Source organism: Hippichthys cyanospilos, chromosome 5 (assembly GCF_059441005.1).
Source record: "Hippichthys cyanospilos isolate Australia breed blue-spotted pipefish chromosome 5, RoL_Hcya_1.0, whole genome shotgun sequence".
NCBI lineage: Eukaryota > Metazoa > Chordata > Actinopteri > Syngnathiformes > Syngnathidae > Hippichthys > Hippichthys cyanospilos.
This window is the reverse complement of record NC_142373.1, coordinates 21,343,344-21,358,094: the sequence shown is the minus strand read 5'-3', so window position 1 is coordinate 21,358,094 and position 14,751 is coordinate 21,343,344. Positions and strand designations below refer to the sequence as shown.

The 14,751-nt window shown below is 40.4% G+C and overlaps 1 protein-coding gene across 4 annotated transcripts in view; it reads left to right on the top strand.

The window, feature by feature from the left end:
* The first annotated feature begins 439 nt into the window (after positions 1-439).
* il1rapl1a (interleukin 1 receptor accessory protein-like 1a) overlaps positions 440-14,751 on the top strand; it is a 238,461-nt gene continuing 224,149 nt past the window's right edge. For 3 of the 4 annotated variants that reach the window (XM_088415704.1, XM_088415702.1, XM_088415701.1), the window contains exon 1: positions 440-904. The gene's annotated coding sequence lies outside the window, so the exon portion shown is untranslated. The remainder of the gene's footprint in view (positions 905-14,751) is intronic. The other variant, XM_088415703.1, reaches the window with a different exon arrangement.

The following is a 14,751-nucleotide window of genomic DNA, read 5'->3' as shown; positions in this document are numbered from 1 at the left end:
TTTCCTTAGAGGGTTGGGGGGATGAACAGATGACAGAACAAGAGATGGAGCAGGTAACTAGATTGATAGATGCATTGCTAGATAATGAACGTGAGGGAGACAAATACAGATGAAAAGAATATTGGATGATAGATGGAAAGCAAGAATGAGAGTACAATGCCTAATGTATGTTAAGGTGTATAGATTATTCCATGAGAAAAATCAAGTAAATGACTGCCTGATGATGACGAATGATACAGCAGTGATGGAATGATGTGTTTCGGCATTCGGTGGGCACTAGGACCATGGGCAGACCGGTCACACTGCAACCACAGAGCTGTGCTGTAGAGGAACATCCCCCTCCTCTCTCTCTCTCTCTCTCTCTCTCTCTCTCACTCTCTTTCTCCCTCCTTCACCGTCTTCCCTCTCTCTCTCCATCCTCCCCCTTATTGGATGTGACCATTTTTCTGCGTGCATTCATTTGCCGCCTTCCCTCCCTGCACATCAGCGTAGCCGCACGAGGAGCAGCGCATCTGGGATGGCCAAGGATTAGACACAGGGCATTCTTTGCCTCATAAAGTCATCAGGAGGGAGACAGGGGGGTGACTCTTGGGAACCCTCACCCCCCAACCTTCTTGCTTTTTTTCGCCCATTTAAATATCCACTTAAGAGCTCCTGACGCACTTGTCAGCCTCCGTTCTTTTCATCTTCTGACAAGATTTGTGTCTCCTTTTGGGATTATTAGGGTCTGAATGGGTGACCTCACTTCCCATCCATTCATCCATCCATCTTATGGAACCTTCCTCTTTTCCTCTCACTCGGAGTTGTCATGTCCAAAGACGACTCGCCCCCTTACTGATTGACTGACTCGGGAAAGAGCTCCGGAGCATTTTGAAATTCGAATCTTTTGGGAATCCAGTTGAAGGTAGGCCAGGTACCCCCTTCCCTCCCGACCCATTCAATACATTTTAATACTCTTTAAAGTTTGCGCTTTACTGCTGTGAATGGATTAAGATATGTGCCAACATCAAGTTAAGAGGGAAAATATTTTTAATAATTATTTAAAAAAAAAACACGCAGATGTATCATTATCCCATTTTTTTTCTGTCGCAGTGTGGGGGCAGACTGGTGTCTCTTTTGGAATGTGCCTCTTATTTATCTCACAGCTCTTTTGCCAGTTTAATCGTGGATACACCGGAGAAGCCATCTGCAGTGCAGACACACACGCACATTCAGACACACGAACACACACTCACACACACACAGAGGAAGGGGATTCAGATAAAGGTGTAATAGAAAGCAGCAGCTGTCCCTTTAAAGCTATAAAAACGTCCATTATAAATAATAATAATACTACGCAATGACAGCTTTAATGTGAATGACTCACCCGGATACTTTTTAATTTCTATTGGCTGCAAAACAACTTCTTCTGATGCGTAGTCGCCAACCATTATTGTGGTTGGGGTGGAGGATATAATTGATTCAATGGATCGTGTGCACGCAACACTGCACAAGACCCGATACTTACACGTACATTATAGCTTGGTTGTCAGGCTCCACGCCTAAGTCCATCTCGAATCTGTACGGTAACTCTACTGTAAGACTTTGCTCATATGTCATGGCGGGAAGGGCTGCCAACTTTCAGTAAATCAAAATGACGCTGGATTCCGGGTTCCCATTTGTCTATCAGTCAGGGTTCCCATCTATCTATCTATCTATCTATCTATCTATCTATCTATCTATCTATCTATCTATCTATCTATCTATCTATCTATCTATCTATCTATCTATCTATCTATCTATCTATCTATCTATCTATCTATCTATCTATCTATCTATCTATCTATCTATCTATCTATCTATCTATCTATCTATCTCTTTCATTATTTGTCACATCTCCATCCACCCATCCATCTGGTTGTGCAGTGATTGACAGGTGGGAAATGAAGCACTGGGCCAAAATGTTTTTAGGGCTTAAAAAAATAAACTGACTTTGCAATATTGGTCGTTTTGGCAACATGCAGAAAGTATGCTAATCGTACTACATCAAAATGGGAAACCTATGAGGGGTATTAATAATCAGCCTTTTTTCCCTTACAAGCAGAAGGTATAGTGGCCCTAAAGGGTCAAAAGAGAAACACAAACGAGGTAGTATTTGGCCTTACCCAAGGCCTACATATTTGGCTGTTATAGGAGTAGTATTAGTTTTGGTGGTTGTTGCACTGGTTCTTACGTCTCTATTTGTCAAACACAGGCCTTGGCATGGTGGTCCTAAAAACACAAAGGAGGACATCCACATGTAGGGGGCACAAATGCTTGACTCACTTTAGGCCTATTTTAAGGGTTTAGTCGGAGGTCACTACTACTATATTTGCCCTAAATGGCCAGAAAAAGGGCATGCAAAATCTCAACGCAGCCGAGCCAAAGGCATGGGATATTGAAAGCAACGGTAGAAGAAGAAGATAAATTTGCAGGTTCACGTCAGCCATTTTGTTGAATACACTACCAAAATGTATGGTGACCCACGGAGATCTGAAAGGAACAGCGATGCAATTTCTCTAACTGCCTTTAATGTTTGGATGTGTTTTACATGTTGATCCCATCTATGCAAATGTTGATGCAGAGTACTGAGTTCTTCGAGTTCCTCGGCTTGCCGTGATAGGCTGTCTTGTATCAACCAGCATTTTATGACTATTCAAACCCTGGTTCTTGAGGGAATTTAAGACAGAAGAGTCAGGGATGCCATTTAGTGGAGATTTGGGCGGTGATAACATTGCTTTTCTGTCACACAGAGGGCGGGAGACTAGACATGTGGAACTGTCCGTGGTACTTGAAAAGACAGCTCCTTTGTTCCACTCTTGCTTGTTGAAGATGTTCAGCTGGCCCTCGGGCCTCTCAGCATCGTCACTTAAAATATTTGAGAGGCATCTAAGCATTGTGTTTTTGTGCGTGTTGACATTTTCGCAGTTGCACTAACTGTGTTATCTGTTTTATATTGCACACCGGTGACATTCCCTCTGCCCAGCATCGGCATGTGAATTATGCTAATACCCTTCATACATATTTCATACAAGCTGTCTTAATTATGACATCAATTCCCCGTGTAGCCCCACTCAAACTCCTCTGCCCTATGCCTCGCTCAGCACCATTGTGGAGCGGCACTCAGTTTCCTAATAACTTGATTGACCAAACTTGTTACATATACAACGATTTCATGGCATCCGTTCAAGCAATACAATGGAGTGCGTTACTTAGCTTCAACCGAAGGAGGTGGTGTTGACTAGTTTGCTGTCTAAATCAGACAACATACTGTATAACCTAAGGCCCACATGCGTGATTAACTTATTTTGCAGCACGAGGGTGACAAAATATTAGGGTCCCCCTCTCTGACAATAGAGACTCTCCTTTCATTAAGGTGCATGCCCCCCACCCCTGATTGACTCGACCGTGCTTGCTACCCGCCGTTGGAAGGCGATCCCATAGAGAAGCGCATCGACGGAGCAGGTGGACGCTGAGCACAAGCGCTTGTGTGGCCTCAGGCAGAAAGCCGGTGGTGGTGGCAGGGAAAGGGGGAAACACGCTCGGGGGGAGTCCTGCTGATCACACGGCAGATTGGGAGGCCTCCGAGCCAACGTCTGTCGCTCCACGCCTCCGGGGAGAAAGGCGGGGAATGGGTGGAGCTAACCCAGATCTACATCCAAAATACACTCGACTTGAAACAGTTAATTTTCCTGTCCTGTTTAAATATTTGTATCTGCATTCAATCAGTTGGTGAGAAAATTACAGATTAAACACAAAAACTGAAATTGGTTAACTCGAGATTTTTCAGGAAGGTGAAATTTCACCCATATGGTGACATGTCAAAGTTCAACTTCGTCATGACATTACTAGGAGTGTACCATCTATTAGACAAAATACTTTGTGAGAATAATGTGGAAAAAAACGGCTCCAATATGGTCCCAATACTGCACAAGAGTTAAAACCAACAATTAGGTTTTTTTTTTCCAATCTAAAGTGTGTTCATACACAAAAACTTTGTCATTCGACAAATCATTGTCTTTACATAGTGGTATAATGGAACCAGCAGAAAGCGTTTATGGATTAACAAATGTTTTGTGCAATCTACTTTAATAATTAAAATAGAACTAATGGGTGTGTGTGTGTGTGTGTATATATATATATATATATATATATATATATATATATATATATATATATATATATATATATATATATATATATACACACACACACACACATACATAGATACACACACCCATTAGTTATGTAGCCATTTTTTTTCGTATAATGCCGTTTTGTTTTGTTTTCGTATTGTGCCATTATTTTTTGCTTCTTTTTCAGTTGATGCCATGAAGTGGACTGGTGAACGTTTATCAAAACAAACGAATCTGGGACAGGATCATGTCTACGAAGTTTGAAGTGCAAATGGAATGCTCGTGTTGCAGTTACAGATTAGTTTGTTTTGAGGAACGTTTCCACAGTGAAAGTACAATCTTCTCTGGTGTATTTTATTATTTTATTCCTTAACTCTGGAAGGTAGCTCACCAGATTTATTTCTGCTAGTAAATTGTGCCACTAATGCCAATGCAAAAACAAATAAAGGTACAATGTCTAGAAGTCACTATTACACAATGTAGAAATAAGTTGCTCATGTTCCAATTAATTTGCTCTTAATTTTAAAGTTTCTGTTTCTGATTTTGAATTGAAAAAGCTTTTTTTCACTTTGCTGATACGTGCAAAAATCCTGTTAAAATTTTATATATATCCCGAAATGCCTTCACGTACCCATATTTGAGAAGTGCTGAAGAAGCAACAACACCCCCAGAAACAAACATATGCCTCCAGTTGCGCCTCACCTCAAAATTTGTCACAGGGAGTCAAAGGTTTTATTATTAATAGATTTACTGATTTCTATAGCTTCGCTCTTCACTGTGAAATCGTTCAACACCTACACTTTTCCAGGTGAAATGATTGAACACACACTTTTCCGCCGTTATTGCATCAACAAGCACTATGCCGTCGAGATCAAGCAAACTCAGCATCACATATGCACAACATCCCTTTTGCAATCAAAACATTGACTTTGTCGGAATGCCGATCAGATGAGTCACGCTCCGGCAAATAAAGCATGAAGCGTGCCTGCCTCTTTTGATGCTTGCCGCTCTGAAGTCCGTCCGCTTTGACGCGGACCCCTGAGAGGAGGCTGGTGGGCTGAGCTCCCACTGTGGCAGATTGATATTTGTAATTTAAGGGAAGCTGTCACGCAGCATCCTCCAGATGGAGAGTGCCGCAGAGGCGGCGGCGTCCATTTAACACGCTTTGTTTAGGAATAATCATTTGGATGCGGGAGCTGAGAATTTTTCATTTCCAGGCGCGGCAGCTTTGAGAGTTCAAACCGCTCAATTATTGAGGAATGGGCGTGAAGTCACATGACCATAAAACAAAAGGTGCTGCCGTCTGGGAATAAAAAGAAAAAAAAAAGGCACTGGTGCATCCTGGACCGTGTCAGGATGGTGAGGGCTGCTCAGTGATTTGTGTGCCTCCTGCAGCAATGTTAAGCTAGTCACATGTACGTTGTTTCACCTCCTCAACTGCCTTACCTTTGATATCTGTCTTGTCTTTAATGAAGTCCTAATCCATAAAGACAATTCTTGCTGTGATAAAGACAATTTGGAGTGATTAAAGGCCCTTCAGAAGAATCAAACTGGAAGCAAATCATTTCTTAGGCAGTTAAGGTCGCACAGGTTTGGTTGACTTTATATGCCTCATTAAATCTGAGCAGCTCATGATGTGAAACAACATCAAAATCTTATTTATCTACAGTGCGGGAGACTTGCTTGGAAACTAAAATATTTAATTTGCTCAACTGCATGAATGCTCAACTGATTGATTAATCATGTCTAATAGCAACTGAGGCAAAGTGGAGTGGACCATGGAGAGACTCGTGATTCCCGTATAACTGGTTTGCACTCAACATGGCATCCAACATCAACACAAGAGTCAAACTTAAGGCAAAAAGACAGATGAGGTTTGTCAACTTCATAATTAAAAATATCATAATTGCAAATTGTCTACACATTCAGTAAGATTGTTATATTGCAATTTACAAGCATTTTTTCACTTTTTTTTTCTAACCAACTTCCGATTCTGTAAGTAGTTATCTATCATGATGTCGCATATACAGTGAATTAGACAATCAAAATACATTTATGTTGCTTGACAGTCTTAATGGCCCTCCAAGAAAAGACATACCATATTTCTCTGAATACAAGTCAAGAATTTTGTCCTCATTTTTAACCCTCTATATTAAGAGGGGTTGACTTACAACCGCATAACTCGAACAGACCAATTTATCCACATATCTGTGTTTGAATAGCATTAATTCAAATGTGAAATAAGTAATATTATGCCTAATTGCCTCTTTGTTGAGGCAACGAGGCTGTGTCGCTCATTTTTTCGCCGGACTTTGATGCATTATGAAAATGGAAAGATGGCTTGACTCCTTGTCTCCTTCAGCTTGTGAACGTGTACAGGTGGGGGGAGAAAAAGCGAAGGTCACCGTTCCATGCTCTGATCTCAAAACAGTCATCACTTGGGTAAAGAAAGCTTGGGATATTATCCCAAGTAAGATGATCAGCAAATAACTACCGAAGACCTCCATTTCACACAAATTGGACAGGTCCAAAGGTGATTAGCCATGGAAGTGTAACAAAGATGTTGAAACGAAAAACGTCCTGGAGTTAAACGGGAGGAGCAATTTGGCGTGTCAGATAGTGATGACTACTTTGAGGGCTTTTTGACGTTAGTTTCAGCATTTGCGTCTATGCGTACACCTAGAATGTCTCACACTTGTTTTGTTTATGCTCCACCCCTCCCTCCCATAACCTTAACAGTATGTTATTCGATATACATTGTAGAAATGCCACTTAAAATAGCGTAATTTCATCACTTTAACAATGCACAAGATGTGTTATCATTGGGCAGCCATGATCTATGTGACCATTATAGTCAGGGGTTGACTTATATTGGCCTTTATGTAAAATGTTGTAAAATTCACCCATTGAAAATGCACAATTAAAGCAAAAAAAAAGGGGGGGGGGGGGTCGACTTATAAGCGAAGGTGACTTCTACTAGGACAAACACAGTAATTATGACCCGACCCCTGGGTTCGACACCCAGGTTTTCTTTCATTATTCGTCACAAAAGTCTTAAACTTAACTTTATTAAGTCATAATGCCAAGAAAATCATACTTTTGACCGGCTAGCCAGGAGATGACTAGCTACATAGCAAGCATTAGTGGTTAACATTTGCGCGCATTCCCCTTACACTGGGGTCAAATATCCAGCGGGTGTAAACAAAAACACAAACAGATTGGACAGCCAACTGCATCTGTGAATCATTTCTTTCCTGTAGTTACATGCAATGATATATTAGTGATTTAGTTAAGGTCCGCTCAGGTTAAGGCGAAGATCACGGTGACACACTTTTGTCAAGGCTCTGCACGCAACGTCGCCAAGGGGCCTTGACGTCTTGACGCCATTACCACATGATAGATGAGAACAGACTGAATATGAGGTCCAAACCCTCGCTTACAGTTTGACGTCGTCTTTTTTTTGCTTCCAAGTTGAAGATGGCTGTACACTTACATGCAAGCTTTTATCTCAGGTGGATTGACAAAGTAGCACCAAAGTGGTACAAATAAGCTAATATACTGTGAAATTTTAAGTTTGGCACTAGTAGTACAATCAACAGGTAACGGCAATTTAGCTTTCGTTTACATCTGAATCTTAAACAACTTTATTATTAGTTAAAAAAAAAAAGCACTACTTTTGTTATCGTCATCAACTCAACACCAAAACATTTGTGTTGCTATGGTCTTTATGGAGTTAGTATCTTGTTGCATGATGACAGCTACCCCAATCACTTTGGTTGCATTTTTTCTTTTTTAAATCAGCAGACAAAATATTTGTGGGCGTCAGAGTTGAAGAACTTGCCACATGGTCTGATGTAATGTGGTTTTCTTCTTTTGTTTGTACTTCATCTTTTGTAATCATTTGCACAATCAGGTCCACAGTAGATTTCCGTCTTTTGCAAATTAAGCATTTTATTATTGCTCACAGCAGTAGTGATAGTAGTGGTCCCAACCGCTCTTGACCAAAAATCCAGAGTCTGCTCTGTTCAAGACCAAGAAGTGACCGAGTAATAGCGCTTTGGACTCCAAGATGAGATGGAGACCCTTAAAAATGTCTAGACCATGACCAATCTCAAGAATTACAACGCTAGTACTTGGGTTACAAAATACATCTGTCAGTCACGTGGTACAATATGCTGAATTTAAAACAAATGGTGCTCTCTACAAAGTAATGTAGATGATCTACACATTTAACCTAGAAATAAAGATATTTTCCAGAGTAAAGGAACGTGCCTCACTGTTCCAATACTTTTGAAGAGGAATGTACAGATATTATTTTTTGAAGAAGGGCAGGATGAGCTATGAACTGTATTCACTTGTGTCCACATACAACCCACACACATGACATTGTAAAGCCTGCAAGAATGAAAAGCGAAGCCAAAGGAACTCAGGTTTTCCTTGCTCTAACATACAAACACGGTCAGTCTCTGAGAAACGTGTCAGACTAAACCGATGTTTTACTGGATGAAATCTCTTAAAATGATCTAATTTTATCTCTTGCACAGAATTGGAATGGAGAGCGACTGGCCACAGCGGTCCTTTGAGATGTTGCTTATGAAAATCTCTGCGCTTGCATTTACTCGAAAGAACAACATCGAAATCAGATTTGCTCGCAGCGGTGAAATATTAAGCCGCGATTTCTCTGCGGACTACACGGCGAGTAAGGAGCGACGAGGGACTCAATTTTCTGTTTGCCTTGTCAACTTGCGTCTGAAAGCGACTCCGATGGCCTCTGCTCTCACGCTGTGAAGTCCGAAAAAGCCAAACAACAAACAGGCCATGCGAGATCTGGCAAAGAAGGAATCGGAAGCGACGGGAGGCGGGAGAGGGCTCGCTGCTGTTTGTGGACATTTAATTTTGTCATCTGCAGTGCTGTGTGTTATGCTGCAATGAGTCTCCAGGGTTGTGCAGGGCAGCAATAAATGCGCTGTGTGCTGAACAGCCATCTTTGATGTCGACGAGAGGATACAAGCTATTAGCTCCCTTGCTCTGTAATGAGTGCGCCCCTGGTCCGAAGTGACTTTGGGCTTTTCAACACGCGTAATCATACCAAACTATTTTTCGGTCCGTCCTAGCCGTGCATTTTCTGGACTGATTATCCACTACAAGGCTTGAACCCGCTCTGTTTGATTTTAACAAAACTCTCTCGACGAATCACCTTGTTTATGCATTTCCTGTTGGATCACTGACGGATGACTAAAGTAACAGTATAAAATAAAAATAATAATATTATAGGATGCAAAACTATTTACAAGCTTCGAAGAATGTCCACATTATGATATACTGCAAGTCGTAGTCTGAGGCATTTTTATCGTATTTTATGGACGATGAGTGGCTTATTTTGCGAGAAAAGTTTTCAAAATCTGAGACACAGAACAGCAGAGCCGGCACTTAGTTCAGTTGGTGAAATGGACCCTTCTGTTCTCCAAGTACTCCAAGTCTTGAAATATATCCTTCAAAGTGCTCCAGTGTGGAGCCTAGTGCAGCAAACTTCCAGCATGAGCTGCTCCAAGATGCTAATTGCATCATAACATTAAAAATGGGCGACGAATGAACGTGAGCGTATTGTGGGTCTACCTTTCCAAAAATACCGTTTTACAAACACACACCACTTACACAACAGCATCCACTACAGAGAAGCTCTCCTTTTCAAGTCAAATTTTAAAAAATGGCGTACCTTAAACTACAATCCTGCATCACATCATAAAAATATAAGATAAAGATTCATATAAATTCTTATTTTAACAACGTTGTTTACTTGTCAGAGCAACAAATGAAGCAAACGGCGGCCATTTTACTTTGCGAATGCACAGATCGCTACAACCCCTTTCCCACCTGGGGGGGTGAATGTTGCAAGTGTTAGCAAAGGAAGGGAAATGTGCGTGGCCATCAGGGGTTATCGCAGTACATTCGAGCAGTACCTGCCAACGTCGGCCGATGTCTGGCTACAGTCCGGGAAACATAAACCCTGCGGATATCAAAAGAACATTCGTCTCTCAGTAGGATATGGACTGAATAAGTGACAGAATGGTCAACAACAACAGTGAAGATTGTTCTTTAAGAAGCTCTCATTTGTCAATACAGGGTTCCTGGTGTAAAACACCATTGATAGAAATGTTTTCAATGGAAAAATAGCAGAAATATTAAGTAACCGTGGCAATGTATTAAGGTTTCACTTCTTGCAATGGTAGAAGTCTTTTCGGCAATTGCGCCTCTTGCGGCTCTAAATAAGTAAGTTGCAGATAGATCCTTTTCTTTGCGGGGGTGTTACACAACTATGGACTTGCTATTTTACAGTAATCCTTCTTACGACTCGGTAAAACTCACAGGACTAGCCACTCTACAACAAAAATGACTCGAAGTCCAAAAAATATGGTAATTCAGATTTCAGAAATGCACATCCTTTTGCCTTGAAATGCTTTTATGTCTTAAAAGCAGCTGGAGGTAAGGGGTAAGTCCTTTGATTCCACATTGAGTGGGATAGACAAATGCATTTCATGGACTTTAATCTTCTGTAACTTCTTCCAGAGGGAAGTGAGTAGAACAGTGTGAGTCCAAGTTGGGATAGCTCCTCAATAATTCCACTAGCTTTCCACAACTGTCTGCCGGTGTAAATGTCTCTGAGGAGCGTTAGTTTCAATCACCCACTTTGCTGCTTTCTCTACTTGCTGCAGACCTTTCGTGTCCTTTTCAGTACATCTGCTGAAGGAACTTGTACAGCGGGTCGATGGGTGGACTCCAGGATAAATCTGAAAATATTTTTCAGCAGGTGTTAGGAAAGCTTGGCTTGGTGTACTTTTCTAAGGAAGTACAGTTTTTAATATGCGTTCCTGCCATAATGAAGAGTAAACCAGGTGAGGTCTGCTCAGATGAGGACTCTGAAGGACGTAAAGATTTCGGGCCTCTCATAATCTTCTTTCCGTAGCTGTAGAGGGTGGTGTGACTCAAAACTTCTGAAGTGTCTGAAGCTTGCTCTCATCTTGGCTGTTTAAAAAATAAACTTGCTATTTTTTTTCACTTGTTGGAAACATTTTCATCACTTGTTAAGTCACAGTTAATGCGTACCTTTCCCCCAGACACACATAAGGGGTTTGTTCTATCCAATTGACATAATGCATTTCCTAACTACTAACCTTAACCATCACAAATGATTGTCAAACCCTAACCCTTACCTCAACCAAAATCAATTTAAACCTATATTCTAAAAGCAAGTCTTGACCCTAAAAGCAAGTCTTGACCCTCAAGATGAGGTCTGAACTATGGCGTCTGCCAAATTGGTCCCCACAAGTGCAAAATGTCCATTTTACGTCATCTTTTGCAAACAAGGAAATGGCCTGATACCTTACTAATGGAAAATCAATAGAAAGAATCAAAGAATGAGGTGTTGTTTTTAGTACCAGGTCATTTGTGGGTCCAGGTGTGTCATAACTATCTGGGTGATGCATCTCTTTTTTTGCATCTTTGCATCTTTTTTTTCCCTTTTTTCTTGGGGGGGGGGGGGCAAGGAATTGCTTCCCACACTACAGGATTAAAAGTAATAATCAGACTAATTGTGTGATGGCTGAAGGCTAAAAGGTTTCACAGGTTAATCCTATTTATGCTGACTACTTTTTTTTTAACATGCATCTCCTTCCACATAAATCATCTCATTTGTATTGTTCCAATTTCAATATTTGTTTTATATTTTTTTTCATTCAAAATATTCACTCCCCACTTTCCCAAATTAAAAACATTTTAGCCCCAAATTCCCCATTCATTTACAATGAAGCAGAGTCTACCCCATTTATCATTCATTCCAAATGGACATTTAAAGTTCAACATTTAGATTGTTTTCATTTGAAATTCAAATCATTCAGCTCATTCAGTCTACTTTGGAATTGGAGACATTTAGAAAATTGTTCAACTTGCAAAATAATCCCACTGAGAAAAAAAAAAAATCAATATTTACACCAATACCCACAAAATAAATCACTATTTGTTACCAGTGATTCTTTCAATGCAACAGAATATCATTATTCCCATTTGAAATTCTAAATGTTCACTCCAGTCGATTTGTATGCCAAAAATGTAAAAATGCAACATTTTCTCTAAGAAAGATGCCACTAATAATTCCTGATTCATTCTTTTTGTAAAAGGAAAAGCAACATTCATTACATTCAATATAATTTTACATCATTCTAGCAGAACTGATAAATCTGGGCTCCATGCCAAGCTCATACCACAGGGGTGGCATAAGTCAAGTAAACCAGTTCTCAAACAAATGAAGACTGGTGAAAGAAAATTATTCATTCTGCTAAAGCATTTGAGGATACATGGCATTGGTTTTCACAGTTTCTCACAATACAGTAGATTTGCATCTCTGAAATAGTTCCAATCCACTTGTGGACCATTCACACATATGTTCCATCAGTTAACACGAATTGAGGTTTCAATCAAGATAATTGACAGTAAAACTTGGAAATCAATAAGCTGCACTCATCTTTAACTGTGAGGCCTCAATAACAACTCAAAACCCCCAAAAATGCATTCTAGGTGAGCTTGCAGCTTCCATAGTAGTCGTGAAGGTGAAGAACTTGCTGAGTCATTGTCAATGGTCAGCACCACCCATTGACTGCATGTTGGTGTTTATCCCACATATGTTGTGTCTGTGTGTGTAGATGTGACACACGGGCCCAGTCAGTCATGTTTTTGGCGTTAGTGGTGATCTGGCACCTCTCCTCCTCCTCTTCTTGCTCCTGCATCTCCCGCCATGCTCACACCTCCGGGCTAAACAGTCTGGCTTAGCAGGATGTCAGATAAGGAATGCATCAGCCCGCAGACTCCATGATGGAAAAATGGCAGGGCATTGCAATTTGCAGGCACAAAAGGCGCTAAACACGTGGCCTGTGTCGGAATTCCACAGGGGCCGGGTTGGAGGGAGCGCATACACGCTTGTGCTGCTGTTCACATGCATTGTGTAATAGGAAATCAATCCAAGTGGACGACACAACCGCTTTCCCTCTGTCGGGAGCGCTTTCGCTCACACACTGTGCAAATCCAAAACACAGACGCCCTCCAAGAACAAAGTCTTAACAAAAATGATAGGCATTCAACAATTTCAATGACTGAAAAAAAACAAAGTTTCCTTTGGTGGATGGAGACTCCGGATGACCGGAACTCATATTGCCATATTATATTGAGAAAAGTAATGCGCCTGAAAATATACTCATTCATACTAATAAATAAATAAATAAAAAACGAAAGCAAAATGTGTATTGCCTGCTGAAGAGAAGCATGAATCTAATTTTCCATGCCACCCTACTTTACTACAACTGAAGGAAGAAGATTTGTCAATCTGTCAACAATCTACAGCACTACTATTAGTACAACTACTTTGACTACTACTATTCCTAGTAATATAATTAAAGCTGAAAACAATGAATAACATTCCCTGGAGGCACCCTCAGCTCATGGAAAGCCTCAAAATCATCCAATTTTGGCCCTCATTAAATCGTGGAGGCTGTAATATTTAACAGATTTAAGAGTCAAAAATCTTCCTACACAGGATTGCCATAATCACAAAGTGAAGAAATTGATATATGGTTCTCGTCCGCACAGTGAATTTATCACAAATACCAAGTTTGATGAAGATGATACTTGGGGAAGACGAGTCAAATGACTTTTTTTCTTCATGGCGAATGCTTGAACTTTGCAGACTTTGACGCCAGAGACTGCTCACAGCCAATGACTTGTAGACAAAAAGTGTTTGCAATTTGAATCGGCTGTGTCAAGGATATCTGATTGTGATTGAATATACAAAAGGGTGGTAAACACATGTTCATGAAAACAGAATTTTTATATGTTGCCTAAAGCGGGTATTTAATGTTATTGTAACCCACTGCAGAAAAAAGAAAAAAAACAAATTCCAAACATTGATTCAGTGTTGCTTATACAAAAAGCGACAATACTTTTCAATGTCACATATAAACATATATGAAAATGTCATTGAAGTCTAACTGCAAATAGATTGTACTGAAAAATTAAATACACCGAACTGAACTTAAATGTACTGTACTGGAAATATACAGAATATGACAAGGCAAATTTTGAACTTTAAATTCAGCAATTCTTTCTTTTACCATGCAGGCACCATGTGTGACATGCTTTTCTCAGTGGAGAAACACTGACATAGACCAAACAAACAGTGGAGTTGACACAAAATGAGTGCATCGTTTCTTGAGACGATTCCTGGCATCTAGTAAAGATAGTCACGTCCAACAAATTTCAGAGATGAAGAGGTGAGGGTTTTCGACCAACCTATGAATCTTCTCAGAATCCTTACTCTTTAAGTTTATTGCTTCTTTAGCTAGTGAAGATAATATATCTTTCTTGTAAGAAGGCTTTTAAGTAGTAGAGAAGGTGCTTGAAAAAGTTTGTGAGTTACTGTTGGCTTCGACCGACCTCACTCAGGTAACAGCGTCAGTGCTTTCTTTTCTTGGCATAAACACACACTGCAATTAAACGATATTTATGAATGTTGTCCGCTCTGTGTTTTCAGTCTCGTGGTCATTTTAGATGG